Raw genomic sequence first — 19,703 nt, 5'->3', positions numbered from 1 at the left:
TATTCAAAAAGGACTGTTCTGTCCCCAGCCATATGGCATGCGCTGGTCCCAGAAATTAAAAATGGAGTCTTTGCACAGAAGCATAATGTAGCCCTGGGGAGGACAGATGTTGGTAAGTTAATGTTCCAGGCATTTGGACCAATCTATGAAGCAGACACATTTAAACATTCTACCCATAATTCCCAAGAGAAAGGGGGCTTTGATGCCAATCACTGATGGGAAGTAGCATTGTGGTCAGAGAAGTGTGCAGGATGGGAAACTCGAGACATTTGAACTTCCTGCATGACTAAAGCATTCTGGACTGGGGGTAAATGCAATTGCACATTAGGACAGCAATAATAAATGCTGGACTATAGCTTCCATCGTTCCTGACCATTGGCTATGCTAGTTAGGGATGATGGAAGCTGGAGCCCAACAACCTCCAGAGAGAGCCAGGTTGACTACCTCTGCATAAGGTCATATTTTAAAGCTCAACAAGATTTACCCGGTACTTATATTTTAAATCTCAAGTAAGCTATGCAACAACAACAACAACAACAACAACAACAACAACAACAACAACATATTATTGTTATTTATACCCAGCCCATCTGGCTGGGTTTCCCCAGTTACTCTGCACAGCTCCCAACAGAATATTACAAGCACGATAAAACATCAAACAATAAAAATTTTCCTAAACAGGGCTGCCTTCAGATGTCTTCTAAATGTCATATAGTTGTTTATTTCCTTGACATCTGACAGGAGGGCGTTCCACAGAACAGGTGCCACTACCAAGAAAGCCCTCTGCCTGGTTCCCTGTAACCTCACTTCTCGCAGTGAGGGAACCGCCAGAAGGCCCTCAGAGCTGGACCTCAGTGTCCGGGCTGAACGATGGGGGTGGAGATGCGTCTTCAGGTATACTGGGCAAAGGCCATTTTTAAAGGGTTTTAAAGGTCAGCACCAGCACTTTGAATTGTTCTCGGAAATGTACTGGGAGCCAATGTAGGTCTTCCAGGACCAGTTAACTTCCCTAGTGTCCTGCACAAAGCTCTTAGTTTAAATATGCTTATGTTTGCATCCTGGAGAAGTAAATTGCTGAAAAGGTGACCTAAGAGGCTCAGGCTGCTTGCTTAGAGCTGTTCCGCAAGTGATCTTTCTGAAGTTACTTTCCTCCAAGGGTGTTCCTGCAGCATCACTCTTTGGCAAAATATACTAATTTTTTTTTGGGGGGGGGCAGCTCCACTGGACTGGCAGCAGACTGTCCTCCAGCCAAGTAGAGTCGGGGATTGCAGAAGTTCCTCTAGCATCAGAGAAATTCCTCTCACCCCCATCTTTTATTTCCCTGAACACAGAAAGTTGGTTTCAGGCATATACATGCATCCTAACCATGTATGGGGATATACAGAACTCAAGGAACATTCACTTCTAAATGTTTGTTTCTCTGAAATATGTTCTTCTTATCTTTAACAGAAAAAAGTATGAGACTTGCCACCTTTATGCATGCATTACTATCATGGGTTCGAGCTACATATTATTTAATTGATAAAGCAAATAAATGACATGTTGGTTATTGAAGGCTTCCCCAAATGGGGGAGAAGAGAGAGAGAACAGCAAGCCAAGGGCAAAGGGGAAGGTGTAAAAGCTGGGAGAGATAGCCAGAGACTGAGGAAGAGGGTCAGTGTCTGAGATATTTTTTTGCCTACTCTTTCTTAAGTTTGTTCCGTCGCTTGTCAGAAGTGGAGAAAGCAGATTTTTCGGACTACTTAAAGAAATACGATAGGATGATTAACTGACGAGCAGGATTTGAGCCATGAGCAACAGAAGTAATTAGATTATAATACTGTGGTTATGATTTAATAGATAGAAGATAGGGTGCAGCAGAAGGGGAGAAACAACAACACGGAAAATGGGGTGGGAAGTCAACATAAATAAGAACATAGTTGTATTTTGATTGTATATGCTAAAAATGTTGAAACTTAATAAAATATAAATGAAAAAAGAGGAAGTGGAGAAAGCAGAATCCTCCAAAGTAGGGTGAATCCAAAAGCCTGGGTCACAGCAGATCTTTTAGTGGAAGGATTGTGGAGGCAGAAATCTAGTGTGTACCAGGTCAAGAGCTTCAAACAAAAAGAGCCTATCAGTATGGAGTATCATCATCTCTTTTTCCTGCCATGACAGCTGTTTTGTGTTGGCACCCATGACACTTTTATCAAGATACATGTACCAGTACCTCAAAGTTTAACAACAACGACAAAGCACTGGAGAGAGTGATTAGCAATACAGTGGTGCCTCGCAAGATGAAATTAATTCATTCCGTGAGTGCTGTCGTATAGCGGAAATTTCGTCTTGCAAAGCACGGTCGGAGGAAGCACGGCTTTACGAAAAAACAAACAAACCGCAAAACATTTTCGTTTTGCGAGTCACGGCCATAGGGAGATTTGTCTTGCGAGTTACCCTTTTGTTAGCGAATGCCTTTCGTCTAGTGAGTTTTTCGTTTAGCGAGACATTCGTCTAGCGAGGTACCACTGTATGTGTGCCAGCAAGACCACTCTTCAAAACGTGCATTGGAATCTGAGATCTCAGTGTTTTGAAGGACAAAACACAGACTGTAGGCTGGGGAACTTCTAGATGAGCAAAAGGGAGAGTACTTCATCTGTGTCTTTGACAGATGTGCAGTACTTGGGCATAAATCTAAATGTAAAAAAAAATGTAGTATAAACCAGGACAACTGGGAAACACTGGCCTACAAGCATTCTAATTAGAGAACATCCTTTACCAAAGGTGTCATGGCCTTTGAAGATGCTTGAACTCAGGATGAAAGGGAGAAATGTGATAAGAGGAAGGCACACTTGGCAAACCATCACCACGATCAACTCTTACCTGGAAACCTACATCCCCACTGTGGAAGGACATGTGGATCCAGAATTGGCCTCCACAGTCAATTACGGACTCACTGTTAAGACCGTGTTTATGGAAGACAATCTTACTTGGCTACAAGTGATCACCAAAGAAGAAGAAAAGTTGTTGGGCATTACACAAGAGCATGGGGCTTTTGGTATTGTCAATTAATGAGTGGCAGTGTTTTGTCCTGATTGCATTGGGATGCAGAACAAATTGTGTTTTGCCCAGAACACTTGTGATTAGGAATATTCCATATAAACAGAAGATGACAAATTACCCCGCATCACACCTTGTGCTTGACTGCCAATCTTTGTCAGCTTGGCAGTTGAATGGCTACAGTTATGCTTTCCCTAATTCTGTCAGATTGTGCATGTCCATCACGATCAGTGGAATCTATGAGTTTTCTCTACCCTTGAGCCACTTTCAAAATATAGACATTTCTCTGTGGGCTGGTGGCACTGCCTTCATGTAATTTGTGCTTGTATTTGCTAACATCTGCTCTTTTTCTCCCCCACTCTTTTCTTTTTATAGATGATACGATTTATACTGATGAATGCATATTTGTACTGTGGCCATTAATTACTTTGCTTTTATTTACACTTATGAATAAATTGAAATAAAGTTCTTATTCTGTCTCATTAACTAGCAACGCACACATTACCACTTGTCCCAGCAAACTCATTAAGTGGGTGCTCCAGGCTGGTTGGCGCTGTTGATTTAGGCTCTAATAAGAAGATAGGCTAGTCTGTGTTGTGTCGGAAGTGAGGCTAGTTAGTGCTGTCTATTCTTAAACTGCAGAAAGCAGAGAGGAGAACCATGCCGTGTATCCTTCCAGTGGTGTAGCATGGGGATACCACAGGAGTGGATGCCCCAGGTGCAAAATTGTTAGGGGTGCAAAATATCAACACACAGTGCTGCCTCAATACAGCCACACACTTCCATCACTGGGCTCTGTTGGAAACAACTTCCCCATGCAAATCAGGAAGTGACCTCTCCAGACAATGGAACAACTCTTCTTATCTTATCTCTGCAGCTGCGATCTCCTGGGTGGCATGGATGCTGTTAGTCAATTGAATGCACATGTGTACCCTGTCCATTTCTCTCCCTCCCTCTCATCCACTTTCCATACGGCCCCGGGTGCTGACAACCCATGCTATGCCACTGTATGCTACTATAACTTGAGGTTTGCACTTGACTGGTAAGACAAACTGTGGGCCAATTTGCTGGTCAAATATTGCAAAATCATAGTCAAGGTAGTAGAACCTTAATTAGCCAGAAATATCATAAAGAAGAGAGAGAGTATGTGCTGTCACAAAGCAAAAAGCAAGTTTTCAAGCTGAACTTTCCAGGCAGGTGAGCTGGATGCTATTTCTGCTTCTCCGTATAAGCATTAGCCATAGTTCCTCAGAAAGTGCTTCCATCCAGGGTTAGAGGCAGACTAAGAGGTGTTGTGGCAGTCTACTGACAGACTGACAGTTGTGGAAGGAAGAGAAGAAAAGGTTATTGACCTCCCCTTTACAATACCATCCCATTTGGCTTCCGTTGACTATGTAGTGCTTGAAATTAACCCGAATCTCTATTTTATGTAAATTTAACCCCCAGCTTTGTCATGTGTTTTTATTTACTTCTGCTCTCTGCCCTCTACTTCCGACCCATGTGATTTCATTGCATGTTGTCTTTTCAGATTATTGTAAGTCACCTTGGAGTCGTTGTGGGGTAGAGTTGCGTGACGGAATGAATAAAATGTATTCCAATAAGTGATGGAGGCAGAGCCTAATAGCTGAAATTATTTTGTTGTTTTTTCTTGATTTAAGTGGAGGGAAAGCTGTATTATATATTCCTTGCCATGTTGTTTGTGGGTGAACATTTTTTTTGATATTATGTATTTTTTTTACTGTTTTCTGCTATTTTATGGCATTTTTGTATTTATAATCTTTGTAAGTCACACTGAGGCTCTTTTTATGAAATATGTAAATAAAATTAATAAATGATGCTACTGCTACTAATACTGATGATGCTCCTTTATCCCTGTTGCCCTTGTTGCAACTGAAACCTACTTTTCACACAGTATCCTAATAGCCTGTTGTTACTTTGGGGAGTTCTCTTAATGGGACATTATGGCAACCTACAACTTTCTTCCAAGAACAATTTTCCAAGAAGCTTTAAAGAGCACCATGCCGGATCAAATGGAAGGCCCTGCAAATCTCACAGCTAATCCAATGAATTCTGGTGCACATGTGTTCTATAACACTGCCACTATGGCAACTGCTTCCAACATTTAGGGAACAAGGGGGAGGAAAACTGAAGACACCATTTACTTGGTGCAAAACTAATTGGCAGCCACTTCCTGTTCGTCAAATAATTTTATTAGTTTTCTTGTAAATAGAAAAACAACATATAACTACAGTAACCTGTCCAGTGGTACTACATTCTTAGTAGGTTTCATATGCAGTATATAGCACACAAGCAATATGTTTATTTATGCATCATCAAGTATCCTCCCCACAGAGATTCTTGTGTTGTGGGTGGAACAAAAGTATCTTCTGTCTCATTTATAAAGGAAAAGAATGGAAGCCAAGTCTTGCCAAAAGTGTCTATCCTTGAAGTGCCTTTAATTACCCTTCTGTAGTGAGAAAGACATTCCAATAGAGCCACATTCCAAATATTATTTACCCAGATTTCAATGGGGATTTCTATAGTTGTTTCCAGTATTGCACTACTGTTGATTGGGCTGCTGAGAATAGGAAAAATAATAATAATGCAAAGTTTCTGCATTTAAGGTTATTGTTTAAATTTGAGTCTAATGATAACAAGGCAAGAGTCGAAATGGGAGGAAGGGTTTGCTGTGTAATTTTGGAAATAAAATGAAACACATTTTTTTTCCAAAAGGAGAACACCATTGTGCAACTCCACCATGCATGAAAATATGAAAAAAAAGTCATACCTTGGTTGTCGAATGCCTCGGTACTCTGATGTTTTGGCTCCCAAATGCCGCAAACCTGGAAGCGAGTGTTCCGGTTTGCAAACGTTTTTTGGAAGCCAAACATCCGACGCGGCTTCCACGGCTTCCGATTGAGTGCAGGATGCTCCTGCAGCCAATCGGAAGCCACGCCTTGGTTTTTGAACCATTCCAGGAGTTGAACTGATTCCCAGAATGGATTAAGTTTGACAACCAAGTTGCCACTGTATCCTCAAAACTTTTGGAAGGGAAGGAACATGGTGATTAGCATCACTCTGCTGCAGCATCAGGTTGTTGGAAAGGAAAAAGTTGTAAACACCCGGCTGTTAACCAGCAACCATCAGGCAAAGATCAGAAGTGGGTGTTATGTCTGATCCCTCCATTCCTGGAATGCTACCTCCTAAAAATAAATAGCTGATAAAAAGGTAAAGGGACCCCTGACCATTAGGTCCAGTCGTGTCCGACTCTGGGGTTGCGGCGCTCATCTCACGTTACTGTCCGAAGGAGCCGGCGTACAGCTTCCAGGTCATGTGGCCAGCATGACAAAACCGCTTCTGGCGAACCAGAGCGGGGCACGAAAACGTCGTTTACCTTCCCGCCAGAGAGGTACCTATTTATCTACTTGCATTTTTGACGTGCTTTCGAACTGCTAGGTGGGCAGGAGTTGGGACCGAGTAACAGGAGCTCGCCCCGTTGAGGGGATTCGAACCACTGACCTTCTGATCGACAAGTCCTAGGCTCTGTGGTTTAACCCACAGTGCCACTCACGTCCCTTAAATAGCTGGTATCAGTGCTTTTTTCTGAGGGGATGCAGGGTACACATACCCCTAAACATTTTGTGAATCTAAGTTTGGCCTCATTGAGGGGCAGTATTTAATTATGAATAGGAAAATGAGAGTACCCCTAAACATTTTTTTTTTGAAAAAAAGCACTGGTTGCAGTGTTCCCTCTTTGACCCCTCACAAATCGGACAGCAAAATGAGGTGTTGGCACTGGTAACATCACCTGCATTTCTATTCAGAGTTACAGCACATCTAACTGGCATCTGTTTCCAGTTATACCAGTATAAACAGTAACAAAATCGTACCTACACTCTGCTGTCAAAATCTTGTCACACTTCTGTAAAGAATGAAAAGCTGCTTCTTTATTAGACTGAACCTGTTTCTCAAAGATGCAGGGTATTTTATTTGTTAAGAATCAGGTCCTCTCACATTATACAGAATATCCAAAATCAAGATAAGTATTTACCTTGTATTCTTTCTCTCTATAGATCTCTTAATATGGAGCTGCCCATGTTTCAAGCTGGTATTATGAGTGTAATTCCCTGTTCCAAGCAGGAATAAAAGAGACACAATGCAGCATTCACATCTTTCAAAAGTTGCATCAGACACACCGTTGCTTGCTGTTATCTGTTATTAAAATCTTGGCAGTTTATATATCTTTTTTTTTCCCCTGTTGAAAAATAAAGCTTCTGTCCTTTCTTTTGGCATACAAAGCCTTCATCTTGGTCCACAATATCCCCTCCTCCTCAAACTCCCTGTGCAAGTTCTTAATGCTTTGAAGCCATGCCAAACTTGTCCTCTTTCAACCCTCTTTCACTGACAGTGCTTTGATGCAAGTCTGGCATTTACAAAGCTTTTGCCATGCTGAAAAACCATTAGGATGAAATAAAATTAAGAGCTCTGGTGCTCAGAGCTTTCTCTGTAAAACCCCCTTGGTGACCAGAAGTTGCCACAGGATAAATGGTTCAGAGGTGGTGAACCTGATGCTAGTTAGAGTTTTAGGGTGATTCTACAGTTCATAAAGGAATGATGGTGGTGCTGTGGGTTAAACCACAGAGCCTAGGGCTTGCCGATGGAAGGTTGGCAGTTCGAATCCCTGCAATGTGGTGAGCTCCCGTTGTTCGGTCCCAGCTCCTGCCAACCTAGCAGTTCGAAAGCACACCAGAGTGCAAGTCGATAAATAGGTACCACTCCGGTGGGAAGGTAAACAGCGTTTCCTTGCGCTGCTCTGGTTTCGCTAGAAGTGGCTTAGCCATGCTGGCCACATGACCCAGAAAAACTGTCTGCGGACAAACGTCGGCTCCCTCGGCCAGCAAAGTGAGATGAGCACAGCAATCCCAGAGTCATTTTCGACTGGACTTAACTCTCAGGGGTCCCTTTACCTTTGCCTTTACAGTTCTTAAATCAATTGGATTTCCCTGGAGTTTCTTCTCCACCTTCTAGAGTACCGGTAGGTTCCACCATTTCTGAAGGACTGTTCACTCGCAATGTTTATACACCACCCTTTTTTGGGATGTGCATATTTGACTCCCAATAGTGTCTCATCCAGGTATGACCACATCCGCATTAATTTTAAACATCCTATAACACAAGGTGGCCCCAAGCTACACTTCCGGCCCTTGTGTAATACTACACAAGGCTGCACTTTAATGTTGTATTTTAATTTTGTTTTTAAGTTTAATTTTAATCAATTGTTTTCATACCTGGTGTTAGCCACCCTGAGCCTGGTCTTGGCTGGAGAGGGTGGGGGTACAAATAAATTATTATTATTATTATTATTATTATTATTATTATTATTATTATTATTTATTACCAACCTTACTGTATGCTTGTGAAACATGGACCACTTATAAACACCATCTCCTCAAAAGATTCCATCAATGGTGTCTCCAAAATTTTTTACACATCACTTGGGAAGACAGGTGAACTAATGCCAGTGTACTGGAAGAAGCAAAGATCACCAATGTCAAAGCGATGATTCTTCAACATCAACTTTGTTGGACTGGTCAAGTTGTGCGGATTCCTCATTATTGACTTCCAAAGCAACTACTCTATTCCAAACTTAAAAATGGAAAGCGTAATGTTGTAATGTTGGTGGTCAACAAAAGAGGTTTAAAGACTCTCTCAAGGCAAATCTATAAAAAAGTGGTATAAACAACAAAAAATGGGAAACACTGGCCTGTGAGAACAGCCTTTACCAAAGGTGTCATGGGCTTTGAAGAGGCCCCAACTCAGGACAAAGAGGAGAAACATGCTAAGAGGAAGGCACGCTTGGCAAACCCTCACCGGGATCAACTCCTGCCCAGAAACCTATGTCCCCACTGTGGAAGGACACGTGGATCCAGAACTGGCCTCCAGTCACTTATGGACCCACTGTTAAAACTGTGTTTATGGAAAACAATCTTACTTGGCTACAAGTGATCGAAGAAGAAGAAGGAGTGAACCACATCCTACAGTGATTTGAGGGTTAGTTGGTGAAATCTGACAAGGTAAGAGGTTACTGATGAACCTCTCATTCTTGCAGTAAGTGGTCATGCATACACAGAAGGCAGGTTGCATCTCATGAATGGAGCTCAGAGTTCCAGAGAGAAACAGAGATTTTTGAAAGGTGCCAGGGTGTGCAGGTATTTTACTTATTATGCATTGCAGGGGGTTGGACTAGATGACTCATGTGTCCCTTCCAACTCTACGATTCTATGATTCCAAGTGTGTGTTCTAAGCATTCTCAGACAGCATACATTGTTACCTCCTGCATGCACAAACAGATATTTGTACTTACAACAACTTTGTGAGGTAGTTTAGGTAGAGAGTCATAGGTCTACCTGTATGCTACTGAATTATCTGCAATATGCCTGGGTTTGACAGCAGGTGCATAGCAGTTGTCAGAAGACAGATGGTGAAAGGATGCCTTGAAGATAGAAAGTTTCAAAACCACTGGACTGCAGAATCAACACCGGAAATGTAAGTGAGGACGTTTACAAGTGACTTTTCCTAAGAAACATTAAAGCAGAAGGAAGCTAATTGACTCTTTCAATTGGGCGGTACAGAAAATAATGAGAATTTCTCCAAGGCTAATAGAAAACGGAAACAAAAAGAATGACAACCTACTTCCCTAATGTGGCTGCAATCATTAGAAGTACTGGTGGGTGGAAGCACACCAAGTAAGAGTGTTTACAAGAGAAAAATTAATTCTGAGATGTTGTCAAAGAGAAATCGATTGCCAGATTCCCCACCCCTTCTATGCAAACAGCATGATCAACATGATTAGCAGGTAGAAAGTTGTGGCAAAGAGTTTTTTTTGTGTGGAATATGTCTTGACTGATATCCCATACAGAGGATAGGTATTTCCAAATTTAAGCAGCTGCTGTATGTGTATATGCTAGGAAACTACTGGAGTTGTAATCTGTTTCGCAGGTCTCCCAGTCTAGGCTATTGCAAAAAAAAAAAAAAAAAAAAAAAGCAAGAAAAATACGCAAGGATATTTTTATGTTCATTTATTCTTCATTATAGAATCCACGTGACCCAAGTACCCAAGGCTGGCAAATTAAACTTAATTAGTAACTCCAGTCTTCTAGCACCAAAGAAGGAGGGAGGCATTCTCTGTGTCACCCCACACGTGAATCTGCCCAGATGGGCTTGATCTTCTCCTTAGGGGCCCCTCTGTCTATTTGAGAGGAAGGAGGTGGCAACAAAAGAAAGGGATGTTTCAAGGGTAACACCCACCTTTGGAATGCCCTTCCCATAAATGCTTGTCTGGCAAACCAGCACAAAGTAAATACCTTTTAAAAAATTGCTGAAGCTTTTTCGAGTTTGTCTCAACCATAGGTCTTGAGTCCGGTTTTATCCTTTGTTTTTATTATTCTGCTCTTTTAGTTATTTTGCATAATGCAGATGCTGCCATTTTTAACCTTTTGAGCTGTGAGCTCACAATGTATGAATCTAAGTAAATACCCAGTTGTGTGACCAGCCAGAGCAGGGAAGGGAAACTCTAGCCCACGGTCACCCTTGACCTTTGGTCTTGCTGGCTGGGGATGGTGGGAATAGTAATCCAATTTCATCCAAAGAACCACAGATTCCTTATCCCTGGGATAAAGGATGGCCATAGTTATTAGCAGAGGTAATTCAAGTTTAAGAGGAAGACAGATGCAATTTAAAGGAAGTTGAGTGAATGTGAACTGAATATTGACTCCCATCCAACAAAAGAATAGGACCCCCTTCTCTTGCAACCCATGCTGTATCTCCAAGATTCCTCTTCTGAAGCACAGCAATGGCACTGATTGCAAAATTTTGCTTTCCAAAATGTTTCTATAGAGAAGGGCTTGGTTCATAAACTGACTCTCTTTTCTTTCCATTGTAATATTTAATACTGGCTGTGTTTGCTCTAAAGAAGAAACTCCAGGAGCCAAATAGAGTCTCTGCAGAAGATGATGCTTCTATTTATGTGGCATAGATTGTTTGGCACAAATTGCTAGAAACTGAAATGAATTTAGGCTCATCAGAGAGGAGAGGGATATTCTTCCAGATTTGTCTGACTTTTGAAGCTGCTCCAGGGCTCATTGCCGAGACTTCTACAATATTCAATATCAACTAAAGCAATTTCTTCCATATTTCATCTAGACATGAGGGGATAACAATTAAAAAATAACAAATAAGCCAAATTCTCTTTATTGAATGTCCCTCTCCCCTTTGTTGTGCAAGTGCTATTGATGTACAGTATCCAAAGAGCCAACTAACCAGAGTCAGGGGAACAGGTACTCCTCAATTAAAATGCTATAAAGCTCTGAGATGCAAAAATTAAATGAAATCAGCTATGCTAATGTTTTTTTATTGATAATAACTGACTTCCTTGAGTAATTATTTACATAAAGCAAAAGGAAAAGTGGAGGTGGATCAATTTTTTTTTCATATGTAGTGGACTTGTAGAAAGGTGAAAGCTTCTGGGAAATGATATATGATGAATTGAAAAGGATGTTTAAAATAGCTATTCCCAAGAGACCTGAAGCATTTATTCCAGGGATTATAGGGGCAGAGGTTCCAAAAGAGACGGTTAAGTCATTTATTTATGCTACTACCACAGCCAGAATCCTGTATGTGCAGGTGCGGAAAGAAGAAGAAGTCCCAACAGAAGAAGAATGGATTTTAAAGTTAATGGACTGTGCAGCAAAAAATAAGAAATCAAAAAGATGAGAACTTTGTTGAAGAGTGTAGGTTCTTTTCTGACTATTGGAGGAAAATATATATATATAGCCAAATAAAAGTGTGAGCAGGATTTGAATAATAGGCAAGGGAAGGAGAGAAAAGAAATGATTGTAATATAATTTATAATCGAATGAAACCAAATGGCAATTACGGCAGCAGAGAAAGGAACACAACAGGAACATTCATGGACATAAGAATGGGAAGTCAAAATGTATTATATTGAAAGTAAATTGAATAATGTCAAATTTTGTGTAAAAAAACTAATAAAAATATTTATTTATTTATTTTTATTTTTTTAAAAAACTCCTTCCTTCTCAACAGCAAAGGATTTCAAGGTTTCAAATGAGAAAATGAGTGGCTCCATCCTCACAATCACCTCTCTCTTTTGCCCCTGTTCATTGCTCAAAAAAGAGACAGAGAGAGATGTGCCCTTCTGGAAGAAGGAATGAGAGACCCATATTTTCTTCTGTTTGCAGACATAGGCAATACAAAAAGCACATGGATGCTACTCCCTTATGTTTTACCTTCATAGAATTGCAGCTATTGACAGGCTGTGAGGGTAGGAAATTCTGGATCAGAGTTTCTTCTTCTTCTTCTTCTTCTTCTTCTTCTTCTTCTTCTTCTTCTTCTTCTTCTTCCTCAAGAGCAGTAAACTAGCACAAGGTGACTTTCCATTTGGCTCTGCCTGCCTCAATACTGATTACATATGATGTAACAGAAGACAATCCATTGACATTTTCTCCAACTTCCAAGGCTCCGTGAGTTCCCTAGTGGATAATAAACACACGGACACAAGTATTTCGGTTTATGGGTTCAAATAGGCCACAACTTCATTGGTTACAGATATGAGCAGTTTGGCTTAGGCATTGGGGTGAAGCCAGGCTATATCTCGACTCCCACCTGTTTGTAGGGACCAAATAAGGGTAAACCACCAGTAGGGGGAGCCCTATGACTTACATCAAAAAATGCACTCTGAGGGGTCCCCACTGGGGTCATGGCATGGCCCTAACTCACGTGCGGGCATTGGACAGAACCCACACCCTTGGATCCCTTTAACAGGAAACCCTTAATGAGGAGGGGCAGGCAGAGGCTACCCCTCCTTCCAAACAAAGGCTTACCCAAAGCCTAACCTCACAGAGTTGTGACGATTGCTACAAGGTAGGCAAAAACCAAATGGCTGGTGCCAATTTGTCAAGTGAAAAAAATTCCTACGCAGCCCCAACAATATGGCAGCCGACATTTGTCCATAACTAGGTTGTGTTGTGTCATAGCACAGCATAAAAAAGAGGGTGGGTGGGTAGGGGGATCAGGTGAAGGGCGCAAGAAGAGGGCTTCTTGGCCATGCAGTGGTTTAAATTTCCAGTGGCCACACCTCCTGCCAGCGCTGATTAGTTGGCAGGGCCACCCCTGGGTGACATGGCCTGGACAGCAACAAGGGGGGCATCAATCTCCACCCCCCGAATCACTGCAGGGGCCCCGATATCTGGCCACAACGCCCCCCACCAGAAAAAGTGTGACAACTTTTTCAAACTACAAATGCAAACTGAGCTATAAAACCAGGGCCTTTTGTCAGGCAGAGTTAACTGGAGCTCAGCTCCGGCACCTCTCAGGTGGGAATCACTGTCATTCTAAGAGAACAAGGGAGAAGTTTGTGGTGAGCTCCAGAGCCTCTTTTCCTAGAAAAATAGCACTGTATGAAACCAAAGGCAACTGGGGATCTGACAAACTGCTGAGAATAAGTCAAAATCTGAAAGGGGATGGGGAATAATTTCGATTCAGCCAATTATATTATGGAAACCAAAGCAGAACTTCTGCAAGATTTTATAACCACACCCTGCATTTTTCAGGCAACAACATCAGTGAAAACAATATCCATTGTTGGCTGTGCATTTGGTGTTATATGGATGGAATGCAAGTTAATGCTGATCAATGATGAGTGCATTTAAACGAATTCCTCCAGAATGCTTGTGATGACACATGTTATGTATATAAACCAATCTCAGCGTTCTCTGGTTTCAGTGGTTTGAGAATCAAGATGTGGATAACAATGCACACATTGATAACAATGGCTCATTTAACTCTGATTTCAGATAATGTGTGTGCTTTTCAAGCAATGAACAGGAGATTGCATGCTCTTATTTTCCTTCCTTTCAAATTTTATAAAACTGCAATCTGTAACAAAAATCTCATCAATCGACTTTTCCTGCGCTCGGCGTGTGCTTTCTGTCAAATTTGACAGCATATATTTGAGAACATATGCTCCATCTTGCAGCAGGAAAGCAAAAGATTGTAATGAATCTATGATCTCTAAATAAAACTGAGGCATCCACTGAAAATTAAAACTTACCATTTTCAGCCCTGTTGAAGGTAAGCACATTTGGGGGACATATTTAAGATAGAATCATAGAATCATAGAGTTGGAAGAGACCACAAGGGCCATCCAGTCCAACCCCCTGCCAAGCAGGAAACACCATCAAAGCATTCCTGACAAATGGCTGTCAAGCCTCTGCTTAAAGACCTCCAAAGAAGGAGACTCCACCACACTCCTTGGTAGTAAATTCCACTGCCGAACAGCTCTCACTGTCAGGAAGTTCTTCCTAATGTTTAGGTGGAATCTTCTTTCTTGTAGTTTGAATCCATTGCTCTGTGTCCGCTTCTCTGGAGCAGCAGAAAACAACCTTTGACCCTCCTCTATATGACATCCTTTTATATATTTGAACATGGCTATCATATCACCCCTTAACCTTCTCTTCTCCAGGCTAAACATACCCAGCTCCCTAAGCCATTCCTCATAAGAGGATAATAAGAGTTGGTTTGGTTATTGATGAGCATGAAAATGCAGAGATTTAAGGGGGGGGGGAAATGATCGGATTCAATACTCAGAGGCTTTCTGAAAACTCTGAATGCAGAGTTGCTTTTCGAAAACTTTTATTTTCTATCTTTTATCAGCTCTAGGTTCATATTCTTCATGAAGAAAAAGAAGAGCGAAAGCCTGCCAAAGTGAATATATGCACTACTCTGAAGGAAAGAGAGTGAGATAATTGAAACAAGATCATTTGAGCTGGTGTCAGACTGAAGAAGAAGGGGGCACACGCTTCAGCCACGGAAAGTGGTTCACTTAATTCCTGCACCCACCCGCCCACAAGGCCCACTTTGCACACCAAGCTGTTCATAAATGAAACAGCACCGTTTTAAAACAATGGATGGCTTTATACTAGTGGAATAATAACTCTGAATATTGCAAGCGGCTTTCAAATTGGTTTCCATGGAACTCTGGGGTGCCTTGGAGATATATCAGGAGTTTCTCAATTAGTCAATCTGCAGTGGGTGTGCAAACCTCTACCAAAGACCTATTGCCTGTGTAACGGATCAGCCCTGAGTCTGGGTATGGTCAGGTGCCCAGCGCACTAAGAGTTAACACCCACTCTATGTGACTGGCAGCTCACTCGCAAGAGGCGGGGCTTTTCGACCTTTTAAAAGGGGAGAATGGCAGTTGGGCAGTTGGGCAGGGTTAGAGGGTTAGAGGGTTGGAGAGAGCTCGTGAGAGGTTAGGCTTTGGGAAGGGAAGGAAAGGTTTTTATCCTTGCTATGTTGTAACAAAGCTAACGTACATGAAAAGAAGAATTGTAACCGCATTAAACCTGAACATCCATGTTATTTAAGTTACCTTAATAAACTTTTTTGTGTTTCAACATTCGTGGACTCTGGCAGTGCATCAGTGCCTCAAGAGGTGTGACTGAGGGGAAAGAACAAAGGTTTTCCTGTGGAAGAGGGAACGGGTTGCTTATTCTCCTGTCATACAGAGGGCTGGGCAGTGAAGCCAAAGGTGCCACACAGTTGCCAAAAGGGGAAGGCAAGCTGCAGTAGTTTGGGAACCCAGGTAGGGAGATCCCAAGGTGGCAAGAGGTTTTCGAACGTGGAGCACTGAGGTACCCCAAAGACATCTCCCATATTAACGCTTTAGGATTCATTTTAGTCGTCGGTGAAACCTAGGGAGAGACACGGTTCTGGGGAAGCGTTTTAAAGTGTGAGGGCTACGAGAGGAATTAAAAGGGTCCCTCACAGCCTGCTAATGCCAATTCCCCCTTTCCCACAGCTGTGAGGCCCAATAAGCATGGTCCATATGTCAGGGACCATGCTGAGGAGGGCTGCACTCAGGAAAAATGTTGGGAGCCACCGCCTTCCCCTGTTCCTGCTCTTGCATCTTCACAGGAGCAGGAGGACAGTATAGATTTGGAACAGTGGTTTGCAGAGGGACTTAGTTCAGAAGGCAGAAGCTGGGAAATACTGTACTGGATGAAGGTGAAGAAACACTGGGTGAGAGAGGGTTGACAGATTCACAGTCCTTGGACAGCATTCCTCTGATCTCTCCAAAGTCGCAAAAGCTCAGAAAGTCTCAGAACAGAAAACACAGAAGTTACAAACTCAGATTACAAGATGTAGGAGTGATATCTGAAGACATCTGAAGGCAGCCCTGTTTAGGGAAGCTTTAAATGTTTAACAGACTATTGTATTTTAATATTTTGTTGGAAGCCACCCAGAGAGGTAGGGGAAACCCAGCCAGATGGGTGGGGTATAAATAAATTATTATTATTATTATTATTATTAAAGGGACAGAAGCGGGTGTGATCCTTAATTGGGAGCACCATTTCTAGGAGATGTGTTCTTTGTTCTCTCACCGTGATTATTAAAGATTCTAACATGTAAGACTTTCCTTTCTTTGATCTTCTTATCTACTGCCAAGTGGGGAGGAAGCTGATTCCGGGAAGCCTGACACCATACTTGCCTCTCTCTCAATAGTCTGTCAATATTTGGTGGTCAATAAACCTACTCAGTCCTTGTTAGGTAGCTTTGGAACCCTGCCCTTAATTTTACTTCTTGAGCTGTTTTGAATTTCTGCAAAACTTGGGGCTCCCTTGAGCTTGCTCCCACCCCCTTGCATGTGGGTGCTACCATTTTGGCCATGTAATGATCCACACTTGGGGAATAAGCTCGTCGTTAGTACAGAGGATTAGCATTTCCAATAATGACGTTTCCTGAATGTCAAGCACTTTTTTGAATCAAGAGGAACGTTTTCTCCCTCACAATTTTTTATGGTGGCTTTAAACCTCAGGTAATTGAAACAGTTGGCGGGTAGCACTCCAAGGAATCACCCTGTAATATTTCAAAGTTTGAGCTGTTGATTTCCTTTGGTCTTCTGACTCAGTGTAAAAGAGCTTCCTGCCTGATGCAAGCTTTTGCAGTCAATGGTCTCATAAAAGATACTGCTGTGCTCTCCCAACTTCCAAGCACAGCAAACTTCTAAAGTTTATTTTTCATTGGATGGGAGAATGCTACGGCATCTTTGTAATATTTGCTTTTATGTACAAATATACCAACAGATCAGAAGTGGGGTGAAAGGGCTTGCTCCTTTAGGAAGCAGAACTCACCTCCCCAAGATCAATTTGTGCAATCCACTCCCAAGACTGGATCCCCAGTCTAACTGAAGTGGGAAATGTCGCTCCTTCAATCTGTTTGTTCCAAGTCTGTGCCAGTACTGGTAATTTCCCCTCTTTGCAATTATACCATTTGTGCCAAAAGAGATTGTCCTTGAAAATAGAAGGAAGTGGGGGATTTTAAGGGAACTTCAAAGAGTCCAGGAGATTCATGTGCCTCTTAATCCTTTGTAACATTGGGGGGAAAGTGTATTTGTGTACTCTATTAAAACCATTATTTCCCCATTCTGGGCCTCTTCAAAGTTCTTGGGTGGGTTTTTCAGCAGGAACAGTCCAGGAAGCCAAGTTTTGGTCACACACCTAGTTCTCTGATGTAGCCAGTCAGGCTGCTCCCGTGAACAAATGAAGGCCAACTCCTGCTGCAGTTCGCAGAGGGAGAGCTTTGCTTACCTGTGTCCATTACCTTAGTGTGTTCTCTCCACCCTAACTTATTTTCTTTGACAAGCTTTGACTGGTAAACTAGGTTTCAAGGTTTTTCGTTTGTTTGTTTGTTTGTTTGTTTGTTTGTATAGAAATGTGAAAAGAACTGTGCCTTTTAAGTTTCAGTTTTCACGTTCCAGCTGCTTTATAACAAAGACAGATTACAGGCAGGTTGCTTCCTTGGCCCCTCCCCCCTCCCCGCTTCGGTGACGTTAGTTCCCTGGCTGCAAAATCTGTCATGAAATGAGTGCTCTTGCAAGAGATAAAAATAGAAGTTTTTCATGCCGAGTCTGCAACCCTGTTATGATTTTTCCATACCGGAGACCGTGAGGTGCTTATTTCTACTATTCAAAGCGATGTCTGTAGAAAGAGGAGGGAGGAGAAAGCTCTTTTGGGTGGTGAAGAGAAACAGTCTTTGAAGAGAAACGCTCCGTCTACAAAGACGCTGGGGAAAATATTTGCAAAAACGTCTTGCTGAAAGGTGACCATAGTTTGAAGACCCATGCAAATGACAAGTTCTTCGATGTGAAGAACCCCCAGGACTTATTTCAACCAGGATAAAAGGTGTGAAAAGACTTGTATTCCCAGTCACAGAATGACCATGAATTGCTCTCATTTCCTTCCTTGCACACTGCCATAGGCAGTCGCTACCTTCGCAGCAACAGCAAGTGATATATGTGACTCATCACAATGCGCTGAACAAACCAGTGTTGTCAAAAAACCAATCTAGTTGTAAATAAGGGCCACGGTGCCGTCCCAGCGACCTCCTCGGCCTTGCCTGTGGTTGTTCAGATATCCATTGCTTTCATTTTCTCACTGGTACCACTACTGCCATTTACAAAATGCTTTCTATGAAAGCAGAATGTATTTTGAATAGTGGCCAGAAGCAAAAACAGTGCTCCCCTTTAATGAGGGGTATATACAGAATATATAATTGCATATATAATCTCCTGTGGGATTTTTTTTAGTGGCTCTCAGGTAATGAGGCTTGGAATGAGCTCTGTCCCACAGAATTACTTTAAGTCAATCGCAGCAGGCTACATCTGATGGGCAAGACTTCCAGCTTCTTAATGTAATTAATTATAGAGTAGATCCATTCAAACCAGGCAAAGGGCCATCTTGGTAGCGGCACCCATCCTGTGGAATTCCTTCCCATCAGATGTCAAGGAGATGTGTAACTTTAGAAGACATTTGAAGGGGCCCTGTATAGGGAAACCTTTTAATATGTTGGAAGCCTCCCAGAGGGGCTGAGGCAACCTAGTCAGATAGGTGGGGTACACATAAAACTGATGTTGTTGTTGCTGCTGCTGCTGCTGTTGCTATTACTATGCCCTAAACTGTATGAGAAAAGGTAGAGTATATAAATGGAAAGAAGATAAAGTCCCTACCGGAGAAGAATGGCAGATGAAGTTGATGGACTATGCCGAAATGGCTAAAATGACTGGAAGAATCAGAAATCAGGAAGACCAAAATTTAAATAAAGAATGGGGAAAATTTACAACTTATCTTAAAGACCATTGTAAACAGTTAAAATCGTTAGTAGGACTGGAATATTACTTGTAGTTTAGTGGTGAATTTTGGATATAATGGAGAAGTAAAAGATTTGGATTATCATAAAAAAATGCTGGAGGAAATGATTAATAATAGGACCCACAAAGGGAGAGGGATGGAAGTCCAGGAGATTCCTTTGAATCTTGTTTTTATGATCTATGTTTGATATATGATTGTAAAATTTTAATCTGAAAAACCAAATAAATGTTTTTGTTTTTGTTTTTAAGAGAAAAGGTAGAGTATAAATATTATTTTTTTAAAACAACATTTGTGGATACATACTTGGTTTGCACTGCAGAGTACGCAACAGAAAGCAGGCTCATATGTTTGCATTGTGACTGTTGTTAATGCTTTGTACGCATATGCGGATCGAAAGCTGCCGTAACGAGACAATCATTTATGCTGTATGGTCTGAGA

This window comes from Lacerta agilis, chromosome 7, assembly GCF_009819535.1.
Source record: "Lacerta agilis isolate rLacAgi1 chromosome 7, rLacAgi1.pri, whole genome shotgun sequence".
Lineage (NCBI taxonomy): Eukaryota > Metazoa > Chordata > Lepidosauria > Squamata > Lacertidae > Lacerta > Lacerta agilis.
This window is presented reverse-complemented; position numbering follows the sequence as displayed.